The 18,028-nt window shown below is 35.4% G+C and overlaps 1 protein-coding gene across 1 annotated transcript in view; it reads left to right on the top strand.

Moving 5' to 3' along the window:
• The first annotated feature begins 2,250 nt into the window (after positions 1-2,250).
• The window catches only part of LOC120628474 (scavenger receptor class B member 1), a 141,008-nt gene continuing 125,230 nt past the window's right edge, over positions 2,251-18,028 (top strand). The window contains exon 1 of the mRNA XM_039896860.1: positions 2,251-2,391. The gene's annotated coding sequence lies outside the window, so the exon portion shown is untranslated. The remainder of the gene's footprint in view (positions 2,392-18,028) is intronic.

Below are 18,028 nucleotides of genomic sequence, written 5' to 3'. Positions count from 1 at the left end.
CTACCATACTCCCTAACAGGTTAGCCCGCTACCATTTAGACTGCATCATAACTTACCACCAGGTGAGATTGCAGTCAACGGCTAACTTGTAGTTGAATAAAAAAATATATATTGTCTAAGATGGGCGCAAAGGAGCCAAGGGCGTCCAAGACGGGGTGCCAGGTCGGGTAACCTACACGTGTGCCTGGGTGCTATAGCTCCCGTTAGATTTGCCAGAGGGGAAGTCTGGGGCCTGTTCGGGCTGGTGCAACCCGGAAACATACTGATGTTTCTGGGTCAGCCATAGTCCAACAATTTCCCATATATGATATTGTTAACCGAAGAATATCTCATATGGAATTTTGTTAGACTATGGCTAATGACCAGACGTGGTCGGGGTCCCCGCGCGGCTCTCCCATCTCCAGGGCAGGTTGCAGTGGATGGACCCAGGAGGTGGAAGGGCCGGTCCAGGTATGGGACTAGTGGGCGGGGGTGGACGGCGAACTTTCGCTGCCTTCGTCATCGGCAATACAAGGCCGGGAGCGGGAGGGTATTTCATCTACACTTTTCTAGCTCCTAGTGCTTTTGGAGGACTTGCGGGTGATAGAAAAGGTGTTGTCCATCACCAATATAACAGTTTTAGAGTTGGCGTGCTTTCTGCTGTTCCAGCATGCCTCTAATGCGGGTCTGGTACTCCTGAGGATTTCCCCAAGAAAATATAAATAAGGGCGGCTAAGACCGCCTGTCCGCCACGAATATAACAAAAACAATGGTTATTAAAAAGGTATTTATACATTAATTAGGAATTTCACGCGAAAAATAGCCAGGTCAATACTAAGTCAAGTCTGGTAGAATAATTTTGGAATACATACATCATAATATTTAATTAGCCACTTTATTTCGTTAGTTTAATTTTTGCATACTAAGTATTCAAAAAGTGATGAATAACAACTTCTTTGTCTAGATAGTACAACAACAATGTCGATTCCAACATATGTCTGTATGTCTGGTAAAATCCGGTAAAATGTCCATAAAGTTTCACAAGTGGTTTATAATAATTTTTCTGGTCCGATGTGGTCCCATTTTCATCAGGTTAAGAAATGTAAAAGGGATGGAAATTGTAACCTTTAATAACTTTCTACATTTCACTTGGCACCGACTTAAAAATTTTATACAAAATATTTATTTCTTGCTTTTTAGTTGTACAACGTACAATTTTTTTAAGTAAAACTTCATTAGGCGCGAGTAGCTCAGATATTTTTCTGACGAAGGTAACGCTTACGTAAGACGTCTGTGTACTTTCCGCTATTTAAAATAATAATAATTTGGATTGGACGTAAGTATATGTCATATACTCCACGCTTCTTGACTTAAACGCCACAGCTAGTGGCAAATATCATAAACATTTCGGATTATTTATTTCTAATATTTCAAACGGATCTATTGTGAACAGTAAAGTGAATAAAAATCACAGTTCAAAAAAAAAATTTTAAATTGCAAAATTTTTTGAAAATCTTCAAATATACATGTTTATTTATTACTTTTATAATTAATAAATTTTCTGAAGATTGCGACATTCTATAATATTCAATAATATCTTGACATGTACTGATCTAACCTTCAATTTTCTACTCTCTATTTAACAAATGAAAATATTTATAAAATGGTGAAAGTGATATTAATGAATTTTAAATAGAATATAAAATTATATAGTTAAATGAAATGGCGGAGTCTCAGGAACATTTTACTCTTTCATCACTAAATAATAATAAAAGTTTTACTTAAATCGCCTGTAAAGGTTACGCGCACAGACTTTTTATTAATATGAGTTAGCAGTGCCTTTTAGTTAATCTATATATGGGTGTAGCCTAGCTGTAAGACTTATTATCCATCTGCCTGCCGATAGTATGTATTCATCCAAATGTCAATGCGATAAACCGCATTAAAATCGGTTTATCCGTTTGAGCGCTACGATGGCACACACGTAGAACATAGCAGAGAAAATTTATAAATTATATTATTGTTATATACCCTAACACTGAAAATCATTCATGTACATCAAACAAACTTTTTCAAATTGTGGGAATCGAACCCACAGCCTTGGACTTAGAAAGCAGGGTCACTGCCACGGTGCCAATAGGCCGTCAAATAAACTGAAATAAACTGAAGCAGCGTGACGAAGCCTAGCTCTCGATAGAAAAAAAATCATACAAAATCACAGTGATAAGCTAGTGTCCGCTGAAAATGAGTGAATGTTGCAGTCGGGCTTTGCGGCCCGCGTGAATTAAACGTGCGCGCGCGCAGTGAAAGCGACGTGCTTTAAGTGACAGTTTGTGTTTTTTTTTCTGAAATGTGACAGTGATTTAGTGTTAACTTTTCTTTTACACTCACTTTGCTGACTTCTATTTTGAGGTAGGTTATAATTTAAAATATTTACAATACAATAACAAAAAAAGTCGGAAAACGGAAAATTAATTTTTGGAGGTTTTCTTGTTGGTGGTAAATTTTCCGATGGTCGTTTTTTTTAGAAAAGTTTTTATATTCCAAATTAATTTTATTTGTGCGACATAATTATTTTCTGTTTCCTGTATTCAGCCATTGTTGTTAAGTAGAGTTAAAAAAAAAGATCTAGTATAATTCGATAATTATACTGAAATGTATAAATTAAATAAATAGTAGACAAATATATTGCACCTGTATGAAAGTAAATAACGTGATGTGCGAAAACAAATAATAATGTATAACAAAAAATATGCAAATATCTATTTAAATATTATATTATGTACCCATCAGTCAAATGATTGCAGAGTATTATGTCATTATTGGTTTTTACTAAATCTGCTTTCACTACTTCGGAGGGGGAGGGGGGGTATTTAGGCCAGTGGGACACTTGAAAGTGATCTCAAGTGATACGGAGGCTGGGCCTTTACATTTTTTTAAAGTTCACGATACTTTTTTGTATTAAACTTTTATGACTTTTGAATGATGCTGTACCGGAAAGGTCATTTATTGAATTCTTTGTTCTGTACGAATTTATATTTTTATTGCTGTGTTACAACTAATATATGTTTATGATTATGATTATGTTAAAACAGTTGAATTACAAGTTTTTTGTATTTATTATGCCTTTCGATTGATGGGGTTTTGGAAATTCTATATTAATTCTTTGTTTCCTTGTTTTATTACCCTCGCGACTCTACCCAAAAAGTGACGGTTATTATACGTTTAGTATTGTTGGTTGTTTTGTTTGCGAGTTCGTTACCATTTTCCTCAAAAGCGGCTTGATCGATTAAGATGGGGTTTTTTATTGGCATTTTAGAACATATTTTGTTATTTTTTTGTTGAAGCATGCAGGTTGGGCCAATGCAGTCGCAGATTTTTTATCCCCTTGTTTATTTATCAAGTGAGTTATCTTGATTGTCTCCTTGATAAATAAACAACTGTTTTATTCTTGTCTGCACTTTAATTGTTGCATCTATTTTTATTATTGTTTAATCAAATAAAAGTAATATTTTTCTTTTTAACATTTTTACTAATTATTATTATAAATTTGAATTTATTTGATAAAAATTATATAAAGTTAATTTTGTTATGCCTTTAATGTCTATTTCTTAGGTTTAATTTAAGGTAGAAGTTGCCTTATCGGTGTAGGCCTCCCCCAAGTGTTTCCAAAGATCCCGATCCCTACACTTAGTCATCCAGTCTGTGCCAACTTTCTGCGCAAAAATAATAATATATTATACTAATATATAAATCTATAGAGTTTTTTACGGTTGTGCCGTTAAAACTATTAAACTATACATCCGATTGAATTGAAATTCTGCATCCATGTAGAGGGTACATTGACTTAATGGATAGGCTAACTTTTTTATAAGTGTTAAATCTCCGAATTGTATAGCGGGGGCGTTAATGATTAGAAAAAATCATAAAAAACTAAATTTTGAATTTTAACTCTATTAGACATGAAATTTGGACAGAATTTTTTTGGGCTATGTAACGAGCAAACAAGAATGTATTGAATGAATTTTAAATCACAAAATCGGTTACGGGGGTGCTAATGAATAAAAATGAAAATTTTATACTGAAATTCCCACAGACTTCAAATTTAATAAAAGTTTCATGTTTGTTAAATTAAGGTCACTTACTATCAGATTTCGAAAAATTTTAGCCCAAGAGGAGATTGTGGGGCGTTAAAATTATTTATATAATTATAATTCTTGATAACATCCTAAAGGTTTTTTTATAGTAATGAATGCTGTGGTAACCTAATGGTTAGTGAAAAACGATAATTTGTTACATAAACAGAGGAACACTTTGAATGCCATGCAAGGAACACATCCTATGAAATGGAACGCAGCTTAGCAGCTTAAATAGGCATGGGGGTAGTAGGGACTTCCCTGGACAAGCTTGGGTACAAAATGCTTTAATAGGTACTACTACTAAAACTTTAAGTGCGGAAGAGTCTATGTAAGATTTGCAGTCAATGATTGCAACTATCTATAATTTCCAAATAATACTGGTTGCCTCTGGAAGTAGGAGGGACATCTTTAGTGCTAAAACACATATCTATATTTATAAAAATGTTATGTTGGTTTGTGTACGCTTCAAAAACTCAAAAAGTTCTGCAATGATCTGAAATTTTAGCATGATATATAATACGTATCAAGGATTGTTTTTTCTATTTTTCTCAACCATTCAATCACAATAATAAGCTAAGGATAATAAGCTACAGTGGGGTGCCCATATAGATTCACTAGCGGGTAAACTAAGCTCGGCTGCCTACGCAGTCAGAAAAATTAGGCAGATTACTGACGTTGAAATAGCTAGGCTAGTTTATTTTGCGTACTTTCATAGTGTTATGTCCTATGGAATCTTGTTATGGGGTAAAGCAGCTGATATCGAAACTATATTTATATTGCAGAAAAGAGCTGAACGGTTAATATATAAACTTAAATCACGCGAATCCCTCCGTGAGAAGTTTAAAGAAATAGGCATACTTACTGTAGCTTCACAATATATTTATAACCATATAGTATTTGTAAGACAACATATTAGTCTTTATAAAAAAAAAAGTGGACATAAACAGTCGACTTACAAGAAATGGTCATAAATTAGTGTCATCTGCATATCGTCTGCGTAAGGTACAGGGATCATTTGTGGGATTGAGTATACGCTTTTATAATATGATTCCTAAGGTGATTTTGGACCTGCCAATGCACAAGTTTAAAGAATTTGTTAAAACACATTTATTACAGCGAGGTTACTATACAATTGATGAATTTTTTAATGACAAGGTTGCTTGGAAGCATCCGGCTCCGCTTTCAGCTCTCACAAGATAGAAAAATGAATGTTAAAATGCAAAATGTAAATTGTTGATGTTGGAAAAGAGCAACTGCTGAGTTTCTTGCCGGCTTCTTCTCGGTAGAATCTGCCTTCCGAACCGGTGGTAGAATCACTACAAACAGACAGACTTGACGTTTCAAAAGTGCTTATATTAGGCCTACTTGAAATAAATGAATTTTGAATTTTGAATTTTGAATGTGCCACAGCGAAGCGTGGCAGTGTACAACTAGTAATATATAAGGTTATTAATCAGATTAAATTGCATATTATATGTTGTATGGACATTTCATCGACTGATTTACATAAAAGTAAACTATTTGATTTTATTATGAACTAGCTGTTGCCACGTTCGCGTTTATTAAGAGTCAAAGTCAAAGTCAAATATATCTTTATTCAAGTAGGCAATAGGTGGCACTTTTGATGCGTGCATTACATGAGAATTGTTTTGAAATGTTTTTCTGATGAACATGAATGTTTTTCGGTGTCTGGGTGTTTATCTGTATATTATAAGTATTTATGTGTATTTCATTCATAAAAAAAAAAAAAAAAATATTCATCAGCTATCTTAGTACCCATAACACAAGCTACGCTTACTTTGGGGCTAGATGGCGTTGTGTGTATTGTCGTAGTATATTTATTTATTTATTTATTAATTACACGGTGGTGAGAAGATGGAGATAGCCATATTAGTAAACTTAAAAGTAAGGTACGAGTGTTCCGACGCGTCCTGCGCGGCTAGCATGGCCAGGAGACAATTATCTCTCCGGGGAGGGAATAAAAATGTATCTTCTTCACAGCTGTATCAATTCTCACAGCATGGCGCACAAGTAGAAATAATATCCCAATAATATATGCGCAATAATAAACGGGGATAAATTTCTCATATTCCTTGTTTCTGTGGCAGGCGGTGTCAGGATATATAATCGGGGATATAGCTTTTGTCTCCTGTCTGTACTAACCCTGCAGGTCTAAGAAGAAGCCCACAACAAACTTAGCAGGTTGTTTTTTTTTGTTATCACCATCTCACATTGTAATTTTAAATGATTAGAAGTAATCTTTACGAATCCCGTGGGAACATTTTTTTGTCCTGGTATAAAAAGTAGCCTATGTTACGTCATTTCAACTATCTTTACCGAAAATCAAGTTCATTGGTGAAGTCAAAGTCAAAATTATCTTTATTCAATAGGGTCCATTGATGGTACTTATGATGCATAGGTACATTACGTGAAAAATGTATACGTACAAGGTTGCTTTATTAGGAAGTAAAGGAAGGACACTGTGCTAATTTAATTGCTAATATTATTAAAAAAATGCTTAAGAGTACGTTTATAGCTTATTGGTTAGGACTTCAGTCTCCCTTCCGAGAGGGACTTAGTTCGATGGACATAAACATGCTGGATTAAAACGCACAACGGAAATTATATCACACACACTTTTTTCTAACTACATAACGCATATTAAATATCACTTTCCTTTCATTTTTAGAGTAAGTTGTTAAAGATTCATACAATTATGTAGATACTAGCTGTTGCCCGCGACTTCGTCTGCGTTTGATTTTGTTTATTGATTTCATGCATTCAATTTAGTTAGTCTAAAAAAATTAAAGTATTCAGTATCGCTTTCAGTATAGCCTTAAATGAGGGTTTTGCTGCTGTCCGCTGAGTAGTTCTGTACTCTATCTGCAACCACATTCAGATCTACACAAAGTTTGGGCAATATTAAACACATATTATAACCTCTATAGTACAAAAATAATTATTTAAATCGGTTATAATTTGTCGGAGTTATGGTCTAAAATCGTCAAACACTTTCATCCCCTCTCTCAAAGAAACCGAGTTTAATATCGGGATAAAAAGTGTCCTATTTTAATTCTAACACTTCCAAGAAAATGTGTACAAAGTTTCATGAGGATCGGTAAGTCAAGTAGTTTTTGCGTGAAAACGTAATAAACGAACTTACATTGACATTTATAATATTAGTAGGGATAGGGTTAGGGATAGGGATAGGGATATACTCGCGCACTCCCCACCATCACCATATAGGCAAAGTTTCTAAGAGGATGGCTGATGTTATTCGAAAATGTTTGTTACAATTTAATTTGAACAACAATAAAAAATAAAATGAAAAAAAAGGTGAAGGATACCTTCGTGTGTCAGCCAGCATGCCTGAGAGTTCTCCATTATGTTTACAAAGGCGTGTTAGGGCTACCAATGTGGCCGCGTCGTATACTATGGCCAAAACCCTTCTGATACTAGGATAGCCTGTGGCCTATAGTTAGCCTATAATCTTTATATATAAAAATAAATTGCTGTTCGTTAGCCTCACTTAAACTCGAGAACGGCTGGACCGATTTGGCTAATTTAGGTCTTGAAATGTTCGTGGAAGTGTACGGAAGGTTAAAACGGTGTGAGAAATACTAATATATATAATTCTCTCTCTGTACATATGTGTATTTGTCAACTCCTAAACAGCTGGGCCCAAATTTTGCGTATATATCAATGCAAGTCTGATTGGTGTGAAGTCGCGATTGGACCGCGTGGGCATTGCATTAACGGGCAGGAAACATCTGCCAGGCCCACTTGTGGGTTGATACAAAAATATGATTGCATTATGCATAATGTATCAACCCACAAAAACATTAATAATTAGCAATATTCTTTTACATGTTTTTTTCGGCCAAACACTCCCATAAATTCATGTCATTTCTTAAATTGTTATTTTAAAACGGACGGAGGAGAGTTGTGAACTTAAGCAGGGGGGCCCGGGTTCCCGACAGGGGCAAGTTGGGAATTTAACAAATTCTGAATTTTTCGGACTTCGGATTTCGGATTTCGGATTTCGGACTAAGAGGTGCCGCTAAGAGATTTAGTGTTCCGGTGCGATGTCGCGTAGAAACCGATTATGGGTTTGACTACCTACTCCCTAACAGGTTAGTTCGCTACCATCTTAGACGGCACAAACACTTACCATCACGTGAGATTGCAGTCAAAGGCTAATTTGTAGTGAAATAAAAAAAATATTTATTAGGTTTTGTTTTATTTAGACGATCTTTTTTGTAAAACACACACGGCTTATCGGGTAGGATTTGACCTTGGCTAGTTACCACGTTTAAGGTGCTACCGTCAAGCGGCTTAGCGTACCAGTACGCACGGCATTTTAGACTGCATGGTCACTTATCAGGAGAGATTGCTGTCAAGCCGCAACTTGTCGCGAATAAAATAGATATATTTTATTTTTATAAACCTTAACCTTGCTTGTATTTGTGTTTTTTAACTTTTGAATGAAACGGAAGGAAGGTCAGTTTACAAATTTTTTACCACTATAGATAAAAACAAGAATTATTTACTTTAAATACAAGTTACTAGCAACAATATACTGATACCTATACCAGTAAAGTGGCTAAATATTAATTCGAGTGTCAGATTGTGATAACAAAAATTAAACCTGGCTAAGTTAATTGTGGGCTCTTCTTAGACCAGGGCGCGTTTGGAACCCTCCTTGTTTTATTGTTAAGTTAAAGGATGTAGTATCACTATCACGTAACTTCAGTGATAACATGTGATAAAGATCTATGTGAATAAAGCATTTTTTAATTTGAATTTGAATTTTACAATATTGTGGCTACAAACTGGTATTTAATTTCACTAAACGTCGTAAAATATGAATTGCTGCATTTAGATGTAAAAACGTATATAAGAACTTTATATTTTGTTACTATTTAAGGCACGTTTTTTGCCTTATATGTTCGTTGGCTAGACACTTTTATTATTATTTACTATCATTAAGGCGTTTATGAAACTAAAAAAAAATCACTTGACTATCGAGTACCGAAGCAACCCGGCGGCCAGGGCTCTAGAGTGAATAACGATACCCTTTCACAATACGTGCCGTGCGTTTCATGGACCACTGCCTTCTGTATCCGATTCTTGATCCAAACAACAGCTTTAATAGGAGAAGTTTACCCCCGTTTATTACTACACGAGTCGCTGGGAGCCGCTGGGTGAAACTCCGTACAAAAGACCTATGTCCAGCAGTGGACGTCGATTGGTTGACATGATGACGACTTTTAATAGTATGTATATACTTACTCATTTATTGTATGTTAAAGTATTTAATTATGTAAGTGTTGTTATTATATATATTAGTTTATTTTTATATTTTTTTATTTATTATATTATTTACTTTTTATCTATTTGTGCTCACTAGTTTATGTATTAGCATGTAGTTATTTGCATGTATGTATTTTAATATTTGTACCACCAGCAGTCTATTCTCCTCTTCTTTTTTTTCCTAATTCTAAGGTTGCCTGGCAGAGATCGCTATTAAGCGATAAGGCCGCCTTTTGTATTACTACTTCTTTCGATGTTTCTGTTTTTGTTTTATTTTAAATATGTTAATATTGTGGTATACAAATAAAGAGTTTAATAATAATGATGATCTGTGTATTAATAAACGTGGGTAAACTTCTCCAATTCCATGTTCCAGTGATTTGGCAGGTGGGCATGTTAATTATAACCCTTTTCAGGCGATAGAATCGGGGGATATCATTTTTATCTCCCACCCGTGCTGGCCCTGCTGCCGATGCTAGCCGTCCATTAGAGCAATGCACTGCTATTTTTAAGAACTGACGCCAGGTCGTTCATTTAGTAAAGCATTAAACAAACTGGGGAGCAGTGGCGTCGACAGGGTTTTTGACCAGGGTATGCATAAAGAAGGAAAATGGCATAAAATTGAAAAATCCTTCCCGTTTATGAGTAATACAAAATTTTTAGGGTATGCAGTGCTTTTGTGCATGTATGAAGTGCACGCCACTGCTCGGGAGCACATTGTAGCTAGATTATCCTGGGTATGATTATGTATTTGCCGTTAGTAATAAAATAATAAATAGTAGTAGTAAAGTGGGTAAATGCCAAGGGGAAATGGGACGTAACTTCTTGAATAAAAAAATTAAGGATAGAGTGAGAAATATCTTTATTAGGAAGAAAACAAAGACTACAGATGCCATAAAACATGTATTCGTTCCGAAATCGAAATGGGCAGGACATATACAAAGATTCAAAGACGAGGGGGAGGGCACATAGTTACCAATTGGTACCCACGATACTCTAAGCGCAGACGAGGCCGACCCTTAAGCCGGTGGTCTGATAAAACACAGATAGCTGGAAAAACATGGGCCAGAGCAGATATGGACAGAGAGTCGTGGCTACTCAAGGACTTCTACAGCCAAAGGCGGTACTTAAAACAAATATTGAATCTAACATAGTTTTAAGTAAAATTACTAACCGAAACAGTTTATTGTATTTAGAATTTAATTATATAAATCTATTTAGAATATAATTAGAATTATATTTAAAAGTTTATTATTATGATTTACAGTTTATTGAAGCAATAACACCATATTTCCGCCAAAAACCTACCCTAGTCTCTCCAAGGTGTTGTAATCTTGAGCTATTTTGGCCTGCTTTATGACTTAATTATACCTAATTAGTTATTTAAAACTAAGTAGCTGACTTAATTAGCATCGAATAAACTAATATTTTAAAGTAAATGCGTTTACCAGTACTTATGTGTTAAAACATATAATACAGGTTTGGTGTGTTATCTGAGTCTCAAATTTAGTAACTAATTATTATTTTATTATTTATTTAATTATAACCATTTTTTGTTGACCGAACTGATCTGAAACTCCACACCTTGTTCGCACGAAAAAAAATTAATTTTTTCGATACATTTTTCAGTATTATTGTATATACAAGATGAAATCAATTTTTTATACACAATATGGATATCATGTGGAAGAAATTGACTAGAAAACACACCATGAAAAAAATTAACAGGCAAGATGGCCGCCCCAAAAAAAAAGTAGAATACAGTTTACCATGAAACAATCCAAGATGTCCGAGACAAAATGGCGAATATTAAAGTTTACATCGTAAATAATTTACAATTAAAATTCAGAAATAGATACTAATATTATGTCTTTCTGGATTTAAAATTTAAAGGCAAACGCCTTTGCTATGTTGTATTTATAGCAAAAGCCATTGGTAAGATATAATCTTGATTCAAGCCTCCACCCAAGCATATCAAAAGCTAGCTGGTAGAGGGCGTGTTGCCATGATGATTACTTGGTCGCAACTGGTCGCTAACTATGGGCCTCATAAGAAGGCTCAGAGTCACTTGGCGAGCGATGGAAAGAGCTATGTTAGGAGTATCTCTACGTGATCAAATCAGAAATGAGGAGATCCGTGGAAAAACTAAAGTTACCGACATAGCTCAACGAGTCGCGAAGCTGACGTGGCAATGGGCGGGGCTCATAGCTCGGAGAACCAATTTTGACGTTGGGGTGGTCGACCCCCAACCAGGTGGACAGACGACATCAGTCGACACACGAGTCGCGGGGAGCCGGTGGATAAAAGCGGCCCAGAATCGTGACTTTGGAACGCCCAACAAAAGACGAGTCCTATGTCCAGCAGTGGACATCGATCGGTTGATTTGATGATGAAAACATCACACTGCATAATAATCAAAGAGGGGTTAAAGATCGTCATAGCGGCAGCACAGAGGACGCTCCTGCCCATTCTCCGCAATATTTTTTTAGTCACCTCGTACGATATGCGGGTATGAAAGAGTAGATTTTGACTGGGGGAGGCATAAAAATGTGGGAGGAAAATGAAGGATTATGATTGCCAAAAACTGACGGGAAAAAACTTCCTAATAATCAGGCACTAAAATAACTAAACAGATTGAGAAATACTAAGTAGATAACTAAGAGAAAAATTAAAGACATAGCAATAAAGCGAATATAAATCTTAAGTACGACATTAATTTTATCATTTAAATTTATACTTAGGTATATAATTATGTTGGGATCTCTTAGCCTTAACATTTTGCGGAATTATCAAAAATAAATTAAAATGTTCTATTTAAGTACACACAAAAAATCAGAAGAGTGATTTTCAAGGTTATGCTTGATTCTTAGGATTAGCGGTGATACTCCAGTGGGTAGGATTCAGCCTCCCTTTCGGAGAGTCCGAGTTCGATTCTCAGCACGCCTTAAAAATATCACTTGCTTTTCATTCTGCGAGGATATCCGTGCCCTGCAATGACCCAGTGATGGGTTAATGTTGATGACAAGTATTGTGATGAAGCGTGTAACAGAATTACGAAAAAATATTAAAGGATGTATTAGTTTGTTTCATAAGGAATCACCTGTAAAAATATTAAATCGAACGAAGCATATTTTTTTCCATACAAACGAATTCAAAAGTTTGTTTATGACAACCCGGTTTCTAATTGTTTATTTATGACAAAATTCTAAATTCAAAATTCATTTCTTTTAAGTAGGCCTAATTAATAAGCACTTTTGAAACGTCAAGTCAGTCTGTTTGTAGTGACTCTACCACCGGTTCGAAAGGCAGATTCCACTGAGAAGAGCCGGCAAGAAACTCAGCAGATTGCTCTTTTCCAACATCATTTTAAAGTTTAACAATCTTTAGAATTTTTCAGTTTTGTGAGAGATGAGAGCGGAGTGGCCTGCTTCCAAGCAGCCTTGTCGTTAAGGAATTCATCAATCGTGTAGTAACCACGATTTGTTAAATGTGTTTTAATATATTGTTTAACTTAAAGGTAAAGGTAGATCTAATATTGGTCTGTCAACTATCACTAGAAAAAAAAAAGTAAACTATTTGTAAATGTGTAAGCAAACAGAGCGTATGCAGTATTACATAATCCCGCGTTAAGTTAATAATAAGGTTGCTTGAGACCGTTCAATCGATTTTCTAATGCTTTGAACTCAAGGTAACAGAACCAGCACTGATTTTCATAATTGACCAATTAGCGGGTATCAATTAATTATTTTAATTTTATTTATTTAGGATAACAACATGGAGTAAGGGCCTTATTAACCGACCAACCAAAAAATTTCAGTTTTTCTTTTTGTTTATCTCAACCAGTGACTTTGGCCGTGAATTTGCATGACCTTTTTATAATTTCTAGTTGTATAGGTTTATAGGTTTAAGCATTTATAAACCCGGCTAAGTGATAGAACAGGGTGTGATTGGAACCCTTCTAGTTTTATTTGATAGTGTTTTTCTGGGATAAAAAGTAGGGAGTGTTACTCTCCAAAAACCAATTGATTGTAGCTACTTAGTTACAAACCAAAGGGAGGATAAACAAACAAACAAACTTTCGCATTTAAAATACTCATAAGGAAGTAAAGTAAGCGTTGATAGCCCATTGGGAAGGAGCTCGACTTCCGGGGGTCCGAGTTCAAGTCCCGGCACAAACCTCTAACTTTTCTAAGTTATGTGTTTTAAACAATTACAATATCACTTGCTTCAACAGTGCAGGAAAACATCGCGTGGAAACCTGCATGCCTGACAGTTAATGATAATGTTCTCAAAGGTGTGTGGAGTCCACCAATCCGAAAAAAAAAGAAAAGATACTTATCACCATCAGCACACAATAATATAAACGCTTATGTTTGAAAACTTTATAGGGCCTCGTAACGGAGATGAAAATTTTGAACTTTGCATTTGCGAAATCTGTATCAGTAAGTGTAGGTCATTTATTTCTAAATTTCATACCAGATATCCAGAACCGCTAAAACTTTACGTATCCATTTGGTTTGGATGACAATGCATGGTAGCTAAGTTATATGATTCTAAATCCAATATGGCTGACTCTCAAGGATGGGGGACCAATTTTTTTGCGCTTCGGTTGTTAATAGAAATTGCTTATAAGAAAAAAAGCTTAATTTTAAATTTGCGTGTATGTACGAAATATCAATTTTGTAATTTTTTGTTTACATAACAAGGCAAGTTAGAAAAAATTGAGTCTATGTGGCTCGCCCACTGCATTGCATCCGGTTCTAAGTTCTTGAGTAGCGAGATAGCGCTGTGTTTTTAAGTGGAAGGCTCCAGGTTCGATTATAGATCCTGGGAATTTATAATTACTTAATCTTCCCTGGTCTGGTCTAGCGGGAGGCTTTGGCCATGGCTACCCTACCTACAAAGCCAGCCGCTAAGCTATTTAGCGTTCCTTTACGATGTCGCGTAACCAATTAGAGGTATGGCCTTAATATAACTGCTATACCCCTAACACGTTAGCCCGGTACGGGTTAGACTTGATCATCACTTAAAACCAGGTGAGATTGCAGTCAAGGGCTAACTTGTTGTAGAATTTAAAAAAAAACATTTAAAATTAAGCTTGTTCAAGTTATAAAACAACAAAACTTTGTAGAACTTAAGTTATGTCGAATTATATAATATGTTCCAATTAACCTTCATGTTCAGTTTTAACGACACCGTATTTTTCCTCGATTAATAAACATCGAAATAGCCAACGTCAATACAAACATTTAATTCCATTTTTTAATATGTGTTGGTTATTTGAATCAGCACGCGGGAACTCGATCAGCAGGTCCCTAAATTTACAGGTACTAAGATAAAGGCGAATAAAGGATCAAATCTTGCAGATCCTCTTATGAGATTTTATCTGGTGATAGCGCATTGGATAGAAGCTCGACTTCACTATCGGGAGGAAGAGTTCAAATCCCGCACCATCATCAAAACATCGTGAGGATACCTACATACATGCCTGAGAGTTCTACATAATGTTCTGAAAGGTGTGCGGAGTCCACCAATCCGCACTGACACAGCGTGGTGGACTATGGCCCCACTTTTCATTTTCCCACAATGAGTAATGTGTTGATGTGATGAATAGATAGGCCAACCTATAGACCTCCCTGGCGCAGCGGTGAGCGCTGTGAATTTAATTAGGAGTACCCTGGTTCGATTTCCATCAGGGGCAATTTGTGAATTTATAATTTCTAAATTTTCTATGGTCTGGTCTGGGAGGCCGTGGCTACCACCCTACCGACAAAGACATGCCGCTAAGCGATTTAGCATTCCGGTACTATGTCGCGTAGGAACCTATCAGGGGTATGCTTACCATATTCCCTAACAGGTTAGCCCGCTACCAGGTGAGGTTGCAGTCAAGGGATAACTTGAAGTGGAATGAAAAAAAACTGGCTATTGTTGATGAAAGTTAAAATAATTTTCAAAATCTCAGTCGAACATAGAACTTTTCCTTCTTGAAGTCGGGTTATATAATCGAATAACAAGTTCTAGGTAGGCGTAGCAAAGATCTTAATAACCTTATTACCTTGACCCGATAGTATAATCTTCGACATGATATCCTTTGGTCGAAAATCAACAAATATAGAAAACGAGTCAAGTTCAAACCACTCGGCCCATAAACCCAGCCAGGCGGACTAAATGTCAACCGATTATTTTCTACCTAAGTATAGATTATTACCTTAAAAAAAATTTGTTTCAACACAAATCGCCTATATACCTTGACCTAGGTACATTTTTAGAATTCAGTTTTTGCATGTTTGTTTGTTAAAAACCGTTTCTTATAGCAAATTCATATTCAAAAATGTTTTATTCATGTAGACGTTATCACAGGCACTTATGAAGCGTTTATACATTTAACATGTTACACTAATGTTAGTGATGGTGATAACTGCATTCGTTAACTTAAAACTAAAGCTAGGAGGGTTCCAAACGCGCCCTGGTCTAAGAAGATCCCACAACAAACTTAGCCAGGTTTTTCTTTTTGTTATCACCATCTCACAGTCGAGTTAATGTTGGCCTATGAAGTTAGAAAAGCATAGGCCTTAGATACTACGAGTAAAAGGGGGCCGAGTTTGGATCACATACATCGAATCAATAAACGTTTTGTAAATATAAACCCAAGTTAATATTTTAATATAATTTTTAAGTAAATAGATGTGGAACACATTTAAGGACTTTTAAATTTAACAGGCTTATAGTCCTTGCCGAAAAAATAAGTGGAAAAGGCCAATAGATTATACGAACATTATTAAAATCTTTATGTCTGTTTGTTATGTTTTAAGCCGAAGCGGTAATAAATATTTTTTAGTGATATTGTACAAATTAAAAATCAAATTTATTTATTTCAATATTCTTATTTATAAGCACTTTTGAAACGACAAGTCTGTCTCGGATCGGAAGGCAGATTGTACCGAGAAGAAGCCGGCAAGAAGTTCAGAAGTTGCTCTTTTCCAATAACAACAATATAAAATAGTATAACATTCATTTTCCTATTTTGTAAGGTTGAAATTTAACCCAAATCTCGCTGTAATAAATTGTTTTAGGTCCTAAATTACCTTAGACAAAGATCGTATGGCAGAAAAGTATACTTATCCAATAAATTCCTTATGTCCAATTCTAGTAATTCGCTACCAATATAGACAAATTACTTGGTTATTTAATACCGAGGCGAGATATTATTTTTGCAAACGATATACAGATGTCACTAAGTTATGTCCATTTCTAGAAATTCGCAGTTTGCAATAAAGACTAATTAAAGCTACATAATACCGCAGGGAAATTAAAATGTAATTACTATTCACTTAATTATAACCATGAATTTCACGCAGGCAAATCCGCGAGCAAAAGTTCGTGGTCGCCTTTAGAACTTGACCTACATTACAGATAATATAAGGCAATGATGACTAAAACACTCGCAAACCCAATAAAGTTAATTATAAGACTTTACTCAGTTTATTCATATGGAAAAATTTAATAAATTAAAATTGTTAATCCTTATTAGCTTGTTCTAGCGGTTGGCCGTGACTTTGTCCGTGTAGAATTTCTGATTTCCCATGAAATTACGTAATTTTCTGCGATAGGTTTTACCTTATGCAAACAAACAAGCTGCAGCCTACAGGCAAATTCGTAATTTCCTTCAGTGGCTTATACGTTAGAAGGTCACAAACTGACAGAAGGACGTATTTATAATTATATTCCACGGTACAATCTTTTCCTATAAGTTTTACGGTATTCAATAGAAGTTTTGGTAATATTCAATCATTAATTACTAGATGTGCCCTGTGGCTTTGCCCGCGTAAGTTAAGGGATTCTACACAGTCTAAAACTACTTAAATATAAATCAATTACTAATCGCTGGAAAAGCAACCTTAGCCCAAGTCAGTAAATTGATGGGTGACCGTCTTTAGAACTTTGGAAGATAATTTGTCCACTAGTCTCAGCTCCCATCACTAACAAAGAATAGTACCTACTCGTTAAAGGAAGAATCGAGCTCGTTAATTTATCCGTTTGTTTAAGGTTAACCAAGAATATTTCGAACTTTTTTGTTTGGTCCAATACTGTGTGTGGCAACACTTTATGTTTTCAGTATTGTTTAGCTTTAAGTGAGGGGTTAGCTATTGTCCGCTGAGGAGTTCTGGCTTCTTTCTCCTTATATTCGTCAGATCTTCACGAAATTTGGGCAAAACTAAACTGATAGTATAACGTATCCAGTCCAGCAAGAATTATTTTAATCGTTGAACATTTGACGAAGTTTTGGTGTTAAATCGTAAAACACTTTTTTCCCCTCTTCCAAAGGAACTGAACTGAATTTCGTGACAAAATATCCAATGTCCAGAAGTAGTGTCTACCTCGTAGTGCACTCGTATCGTGCGATATCATTTGAATTCGTACAGTGCAGCTTTAGCGCGATGCGCGGCGATGACACAGACAGACAGACATGAATAAAAAATTACAGTTTTGGGTTAATTATCGGTTATAGAGTGCTTTCGAGAAAAAGATATATTTATCGTCAATATGCACAAATCGACTCGTTGCAGTTTTATTATAAGTTGCGGTATAGATAGATT

This window comes from Pararge aegeria, chromosome 12, assembly GCF_905163445.1.
Source record: "Pararge aegeria chromosome 12, ilParAegt1.1, whole genome shotgun sequence".
In the NCBI taxonomy this organism is placed as follows: Eukaryota; Metazoa; Arthropoda; class Insecta; order Lepidoptera; family Nymphalidae; genus Pararge; species Pararge aegeria.
Note: the sequence above shows the minus strand (reverse complement) of the source record. Positions and strands in the feature narration are given on the sequence as shown.